This window comes from Mastomys coucha, unplaced genomic scaffold (genome assembly GCF_008632895.1).
Source record: "Mastomys coucha isolate ucsf_1 unplaced genomic scaffold, UCSF_Mcou_1 pScaffold18, whole genome shotgun sequence".
NCBI lineage: Eukaryota > Metazoa > Chordata > Mammalia > Rodentia > Muridae > Mastomys > Mastomys coucha.
Genome location: NW_022196900.1, coordinates 38,365,743 through 38,373,212, shown reverse-complemented (window position 1 = coordinate 38,373,212; position 7,470 = coordinate 38,365,743). Strand labels below are relative to the sequence as shown.

At 40.6% G+C, this 7,470-nt stretch overlaps 1 protein-coding gene across 41 annotated transcripts in view; it reads left to right on the top strand.

The window, feature by feature from the left end:
• The first annotated feature begins 2,066 nt into the window (after positions 1 to 2,066).
• Positions 2,067 to 7,470, top strand: part of Ptprd (protein tyrosine phosphatase receptor type D) — a 2,240,535-nt gene continuing 2,235,131 nt past the window's right edge. For 9 of the 41 annotated variants that reach the window (XM_031377716.1, XM_031377715.1, XM_031377714.1 and 6 more), the window contains exon 1: positions 2,070 to 2,423. The gene's annotated coding sequence lies outside the window, so the exon portion shown is untranslated. Of the gene's footprint in view, positions 2,424 to 7,470 lie in introns of all 41 variants that reach the window. The other 32 variants (XM_031377713.1, XM_031377695.1, XM_031377712.1 and 29 more) reach the window with 11 other exon arrangements.

The window sequence follows — 7,470 nt, the reverse complement described above, 5'->3', positions numbered from 1 at the left end:
CGGGTTGGCAGAATGAAATCTTTATTTAAAATACACAAACTATTGTCAGGGGAAAGGTGGAAGGAGAACACAGTAGAAGGGCCAAACGCTTTGCTTAACCCAATAGAAGCAGCTGAACAAAGGGGAAAGTGGCCACACTGTCGGCAGTAGCAGTGGAGAAGGTGACTAACATCATATCAGCATCCATCTGCTCTTCCCACGGTTTTAAGATGCATTATTTCTTTTATTATTAATTATGTTTTCAAGGGGAGCATAAAGATATTATTATGGCTAGCAGAGAGGAAATAATTTCTGATGCCACTTGGCACTGAGTAGAATAGCATATGTAATGAGCTAGTGATGACAGGAAACAGAGGCCCAGCATCCCTCTTATCAATCAGTACCAACACCCTGTTGGTAGTCAGAGGCTGCCTATCAAAGTTCATGGAAAACTATTATTGAACACTAACTGGAAGGACTGAGCGGGGTGCATTTGTACAGAGAAGAATCTGGGAGGAAGAAAGAAGAAAGAGAGACAGGGGGAGCCTAGGAAAGGGAAAGAAGAAGGCAAGGGAGACAGGGAGGAGAGAGAGAGAGAGCAAGGAGGGAGGAAGAGAGTGAAAGGGAGGGTGGGAGAGAAAGAAACAGAGAGAGGGACACAGAGATAGAAGCATAGAGACAGAAACAGAGAGAGACACAGAGACAGAGAGAGATACAGAGAATGAGTCACCATCTTGGATAGACAACACATACGAAAAGCAAGTGCTCTGTATAATTGCATAAAGATATCACGTGCATGTGCATTCTCTTACACTGCGAGTCTCTTGTTTTACATACTGACATTTCCAAAAGCCATTTTAAGACACAATGAAGATACCTATGCAACTTTTTGGATTTGTGAGCATAGTGGCTTTAGGGAGGCTGAACAGGGAACCCGACAGAGGATGGGTCACTAAGAGCTAAAGAAACTTAGCAAGACTGAAATCAGGTACACGTACACATGCGCACACGCGCGCACACACACACAAAGAAAGAAAAAAGAAAAAAGAAAGAAAGAAAAAAGGAACACTGTGGGAGCATGTCACTTATGGTGATGAAGCTTTATGTTTCTTTGGGTAGAAGTAGCTCACAGCTGTTTGGTTTTCCCCACAATGTTCACAACACCTTTAGCCAGAGTACACCCACAAGGCTCTGGATTGGTATTATTACCAACGTGATAATTATTTTGGTTTCTCTTCATTTTAAGCACCAACCGAGTAATGTGCTGTCTGTTTAGCAGGGGACAGCATTTGTTGCCAATAGCTGTGTTCTGGTCAGACATAATGTAAACCTAAGAGTCTTTACTTTACCCTGCTCACCCTGTTCTTGAGGATTCGGCTCCCCCTTCTACCTTTCTCAGGGACAAGGGTTAAGTTCCTCTCTCAGGAGCCCCAAGTCTGAAGTGCATCTGGGGTGGGGGGCACAAACCACTGACGGTGGGGTATCAAGGTGGTGGTGAAGGACCCTCTTCATCATATACCTGTGGGCGTCGTCTCCGGAATATGAAGGCTACATCCCAGCAACTCTTCCACAGGTTTTCTTCAAGACAACCAGCACGATGGCTGAGTCCCTTCTTTTCCTCAAGCCCCGCCAAACTGGCCAGCTCCCGGACTGCAAACTACATCCTATATCAGAAGCACATCCCTAAGACAAGTGCTTCCTTCTCTCTTTCTCTCTCTTTCTCCGTCCTCTGACTGTACTGCTCTGGTCCCTACCTTTCAGACCCCCGAGACTCTTCACCCCTTACCGCCAGCTTCCCTCCAAGAAACCCGGAGCAGGGCAGCGGGGACACCTGCAGAAGTGAGCACCTGGCCGGGCGCTGTCCAGCGCCCAGTAGCCGGAGGGTGCTATCTTCGCTGAGCTCGGGGCAAGGCCTGGCCACCCGGGCTCGGGTCTCTGTCGCCTCGGCAGCCCGCCGCCCCCCGCCGGTTCTGCCCGCCGCGGCCGCGCCGCCGCAGCCATCAAGTGGCTCGTTAAGGAAATGCAGGTGAGCGCGGGCGGCGCGCGGGGCCGGGTGCGAGCGCCCGTGCGCGAGCGCGAGCGAGCCAGCTAGCGGAGTGCGAGCCCCAGCATCCCGGGCGCTCCCTCCCGCCGCAGCCGCCCGGTCCGCCCCGCCCCGCCCCGCCCGCGCGCACCGCCGCACCTGCGGGCACTCGCCCCGGCGTCTGCGGGACCCGCGGGCACCGAGCGCGCCGCCACCCTCCTGCGCCGCCCTCGCACACACAGATACCACTTTTAAAGAAGCCGAAGCGCTGCAGCCCACCGACGCCGAGCGAGCGCTGCCGGCTGCGGCCGTTGCTTTCCCTGTCTGCAGTTGAGTCCGGACCCTGGAATAGAAAGACAGTTCTCGGTTGGATTGGAAGGAAGACTCCTCTGTTCCCGAGGAGAGCGGAGCGACTGCCCTAGTAAGTAAAACTGCTCTCTGCTCTTGCTCTCTAAAGTGAGGCGTCTACCGAATGCTTCCTCCCGGTTCGTGTTATCAGGGAAGAACTTGCCTTATATAACTTGAGTAATTCCTACCTGAGAAGTGCTTCGCTAAACATTTTTGTGTGGATTTCTTTGTGGAAGATCACTTAGGAGTGTCTGCATGTGCAGCATCCCCAGGAGTCTGATTGTTAAAGGCTCATTGTTCGAGGGCTGCTAGAAGACCTGGCTTGTGAACACGTTGGTTGGCTCTAAGATTGAAAGACTATTACCTAGGAATTTACCTAGGAAATTACCTAGGAAATTTTGAGGATTCCCAGCCCATTGCCTCCTCCTTTCTGTCACCTTCAACCCTGGTCCACCCCAAGTTCCATCCTTTGCTGACTTCAGTGGGTTTGCTTGTTTTATCTTTAGTTGTAAGGAGGACGAGCAAATTAATTGGGTCAAGGGAAAGTTAAGAAAGATGTTTTGCAAGACTAGAAGACAATCCTATTCGGATGACTTCATGTCTGTGAGCAGTTTATTTGTGGAGGAAGTCCTGGCACAAGCCTAGGTGGAGAATCTGATGAAGTTAATTTGGAGTGGAACTGTGAAGAATGCAGTGTGAGAGCGGGCTGAGGCTGTGACTCTGACACAGCCGGTTATGAACTGTGACAGGCTCATCAGCTACTGACAGGTTTAAGGTATCTCTGAAGGCTGAATATCGCTGCATCAAAAACTTTTGCAGGTAGCATTTCTCTTGGACTATCATTCCCTGTCAGAGGCTGCAGCTTTTCTGTGCAAGCAAGTAGGACACCCGTCCTCTCTCCATGAAAGGGTTAACTGTACCATAAAAGAATAAGAGACATGTGTAGCTTAACATTCGCCAGTATTTTGTAATATCTAAATAAAACCTTTATGTTATGTCAGGAAAAATATAGTTGAGTCAGTTTGTTTTGCACAAGAGGGAAGAGAATCAATAACGTTTCAACATTTCCCCCTCTTTATCAATGCCAAATGGGTTCTGAATCTAATTCTTCTTGCATTGTTACATATACAGTAGATACAGTAGGAATTGCAGGTTAGAAACAACTGCACCTATTTAAACACAAAGTTCTTTGACACAATGGCACTTATACAGACTGGAGTCAAATAGTGGTAAGAAAAGAAAGTCAATGTGATTTATCTTTAACTTTCAATTTTTACTGTTAATATAAAGCATACTTTTTCAACAAAAACCTTGCAAATTTAGAAAATTAGACTGAGAATTACAGCTAATTAGCATGCAAATTTTCTTTATAAGAATCATTATCAATTAATGCTTATTGGATTTCTCATAATTAATGAGACTTTTTTGGTCAAAGTCTTGTCACCTCTGTACTCAAATAGTTAAGTAAGCATTTCATTGGACATCAATTTTAAAAATATGAAAAAGACAAAATGGTTGAAAATGGTAAAGCACTTAGAACTGTGCCATTTTGTTTGGGTGGTTCTGATTATCTTGGGACTTGAGTTTAGAGTGATTGGACAGGTCAGTGTACCCAGAGATGATTCTGGTGACATAAAGTTGTAATGGAAGGGAGTCACTTCAGAAAGATGTGTCATTGTCTCCTAAACATCACTTTATTTCTCACCACTTGCTCTACATTGCCATTCCTGTGATTAGATTTAAATGAATTTAAATAATTTAAACTGAGATCATTGGTTGATCAAATCTGGATTATGTATATGTTCTCTATAATTTATGACCTCACATCTCTAAGATGATACATAACATTTGAAAAAATATACATAAATAAAAGGATAATTGCCCATAAGCAGCAGTACTTAAGAATGAACCAAACATTCAATTACATATATTTTACTACATATCTATTCCCACAAAATGCACAGGAGGACTGTTCATCCTGCCTCATTTCTTAAAGTGGAGACGTATCAATTACATCAATAATAAACGGACACACATTCTGGCTCTGATCATTGTGTCCCAGTGTTAGGAAAGGTATCCTGAATTAAAGCTGTTTCTAGTCTACAGAGATACCTGGTAACTGTTACTGTAACCATAGGGAGGGGAACCTTAGCCAGAATGATAAAATTGTGAGTTTTTTGACACTAGCTTTTTGTGTCATACAGGAGTTGCAACTTTAAAGTTGAAAGGATAAAGTTGCTAGTGTCAGCAGTAATGTGTTTTATTATGCAATTGTTCTTGTTATTCAGATCAGATAATGGCCTGATGAAATACATAAGCAGTCTGCAGGGAATGAATGATTAATTCCTCTAACGTATGCTTACCAAAGGGGTTTTTACTAATAAAGTGCTGTGTACCTGCATTTGCTTACAGTTGCAGTTGGTGAAAGCAAATATAGCTTCCTTTCCCTTAATATCAACGTGGAATTTATAAATCTATTTTTGTAACTATAGCAACATAAATTTGATTTTGTAGACCACATGGTCATATAATTTATGAAGTTCTGGATGGGATAATCATTTTCTTAAAAGACATAATTTAGAAAGCAAAGCAGTGTTAATTAGGTCTTGGATTGCAATGTTAAATTATTGATAAAATTATTCTGCTTTTCATGTATGCTATGGTGGTATTTCTTTCATGGATTACATGTAGGATGCATGAACCCAAGCATATGGGGGTGTAAAGAATGCCAGTACCAATGACACTTTCCTTAGTGATGTTAAAGTGTAGTGGGAGCTAAAATACTGTTCTCACAGATGTCTAGATACACGTTTAACACTTTAGGAATGAGTAATAGGGAACACTACTATTGTGGTTGCAGTTGATGTAAATTGTTTTGTGGTTATAGACATAACCTTATTGTAACTTTTAGTAACTCTACTTTTCTAAAGCTTTATTATTTTAGAGGATAGTCAGTTGAAAGTTTGTATATGTTTAAATCAGGTGACTTGCAGTGCAATTTATACATGTAAATACTTACATGTGTCTTTTTTTTTTTTTTAGAAAACTTTGGAAACTGTTATTTGTGAAGTAACATAATAAAAATCATTACTTATCTTTATATGTATCCACACATTTATCAACTATATATATGTCTATATCTGTACATAAAACATATAACTTTGTTGAAGATTCTCTGTGGTTTGAGACAAATACTTTAACTTGATAGTATCTTTTGGATATATACTTATACTGAGGTTAATAAACTTTGGTCACACCAATAATATAATGAGCATACTTGATAATTTAAAAAGTTAGAGTGAAAATTAAATGAGTAGAAATTTTTATTGAGCTGAATGGCACTTCAATTTATCTGCAAATATGTTTAAGTGTGTTCTTTTTCTTACTACTTTTGGTTCACTTGGATTTCATTAGATTTCTAAAAACATTCTATATTAATAAGGAATAAATAAAATTTCTTTCATACAATCAGCAGCATAAAAGCTAACTGCATTCATAACAAGCTTTAAAAATTTTCAAGGTGTATTGAACGAAGAAGACAAACAACTGAAGTATAAAAAATGCAGAGTATCTTTAGGGGAAGACATATTGTGAGTTAAAACAAGGTTTCTGGGACCTGTGTTAGCTAAGAAAGGTAGCTTGATTTAAATTACTAAGAACTTCCTGCCTAGTAAAGAGAGTACTAGCAACCTCACATCATTGCAATTACAAAACACTATGAAACAGTCTAGCATAATTACTGATGTAATTGACTCTAACATTTGGCAAACTGTCAGATTATACTGTGACAGTCTAAGAATCCACAAAGGAGCCAGAGGCAAACATCTTGTTTGAAAAAGTGTCAAGTTAATTGTCCTGAAGCCATGTTGGACATGCATTGGTCTGTTGCTTTCTTGGTTGGATAATCCTTGCAGTGGCTGCAGAGAACCAGGATGTAGCTTCTGGAAGGGAGGAGACATTTGTCTTGTGTTCCTTTGAAGCATTCTTAACTCTTGCCATTGAGAAAATATTCCACCATTTACTATCCTTGAATTGTCATTTCTGTAATCAAATAGCAGAAGAGTTTGAGAAAAACAGAGAAAATAAAAGAATCCCATAGTGGATTTAATCTTCCAACTTCAAATAATAATTGTCTTTTTCTGTATTACATACATGTTATATTACATGTATATAGTAAAACATAAGTAGTTTCCCTAAATGCATGTTGCAGAGTGTGAAAACAAGAAAGCAAAGAAAACAAGAAACCATTTTTCAGTCTTTACAGGTTAGAGAAGGAACTGATGACTTCACCTATGAAAAGATGGAAACAGAATGATTTCCCATCTGACGCAGCGGGTTTTCTGTACCAGTTTAGTTGTACTTAGTGGAGGGTTGTCAAATACATGCTTGGACAGCACATTCCGCACCTGCTAGTCAACCAGCAGCCAACAATCCATTATTTTCAAAAGATACCATTCATCCCCTGAGAAATTTTCAGAAGACAGTATGCCATGAGATTGAGCACAGTGTTCACTCCAAATGTATTATATATCTCACCACTGAACATAGTGAAATGACCAGTGTGTATACAGTAATCAAAGATCAAAAAATAATTCAAACTCACTGGCAACATATTACCTATATTTGATTAATTCATGAGCAAATAAAGAACAATATACAAAGGTCTTGATTTTATAAATTCTTATGTTTCCTAAATATACTAATAAGTATTCTCAAAGCCAAAGGTGTGATGAAATAAAATGGACATCACCTCTGTATTCTAACACACATTTACTTATCTTAGATTCCAGGAAAGGAATGGAACATATGTATAATTGAATATATGTTTCATTTGAGTTTTAAGATGGCTTACATTACGTGTACATAATTTTATCAGGGAGACCTTGCAAATTCTTTGAATATGTGTAAGGAAGCAATGAAGCTGTTTTAATCAAGTACAGAATTTGTGAATATTTGATCTATTTATTTTTTAACCTCACAGAGACCTAAGTAGCCAGTTATAGGTTATAGTAGCATACATTGTATCAAAAATTGTGACTAACAGTATTTAAGAAAGCAGCCGGGCGGTGGTGGCGCACGCCTTTAATCCCAGCACTTGGGAGGCAGAGGCAGGTGGATTT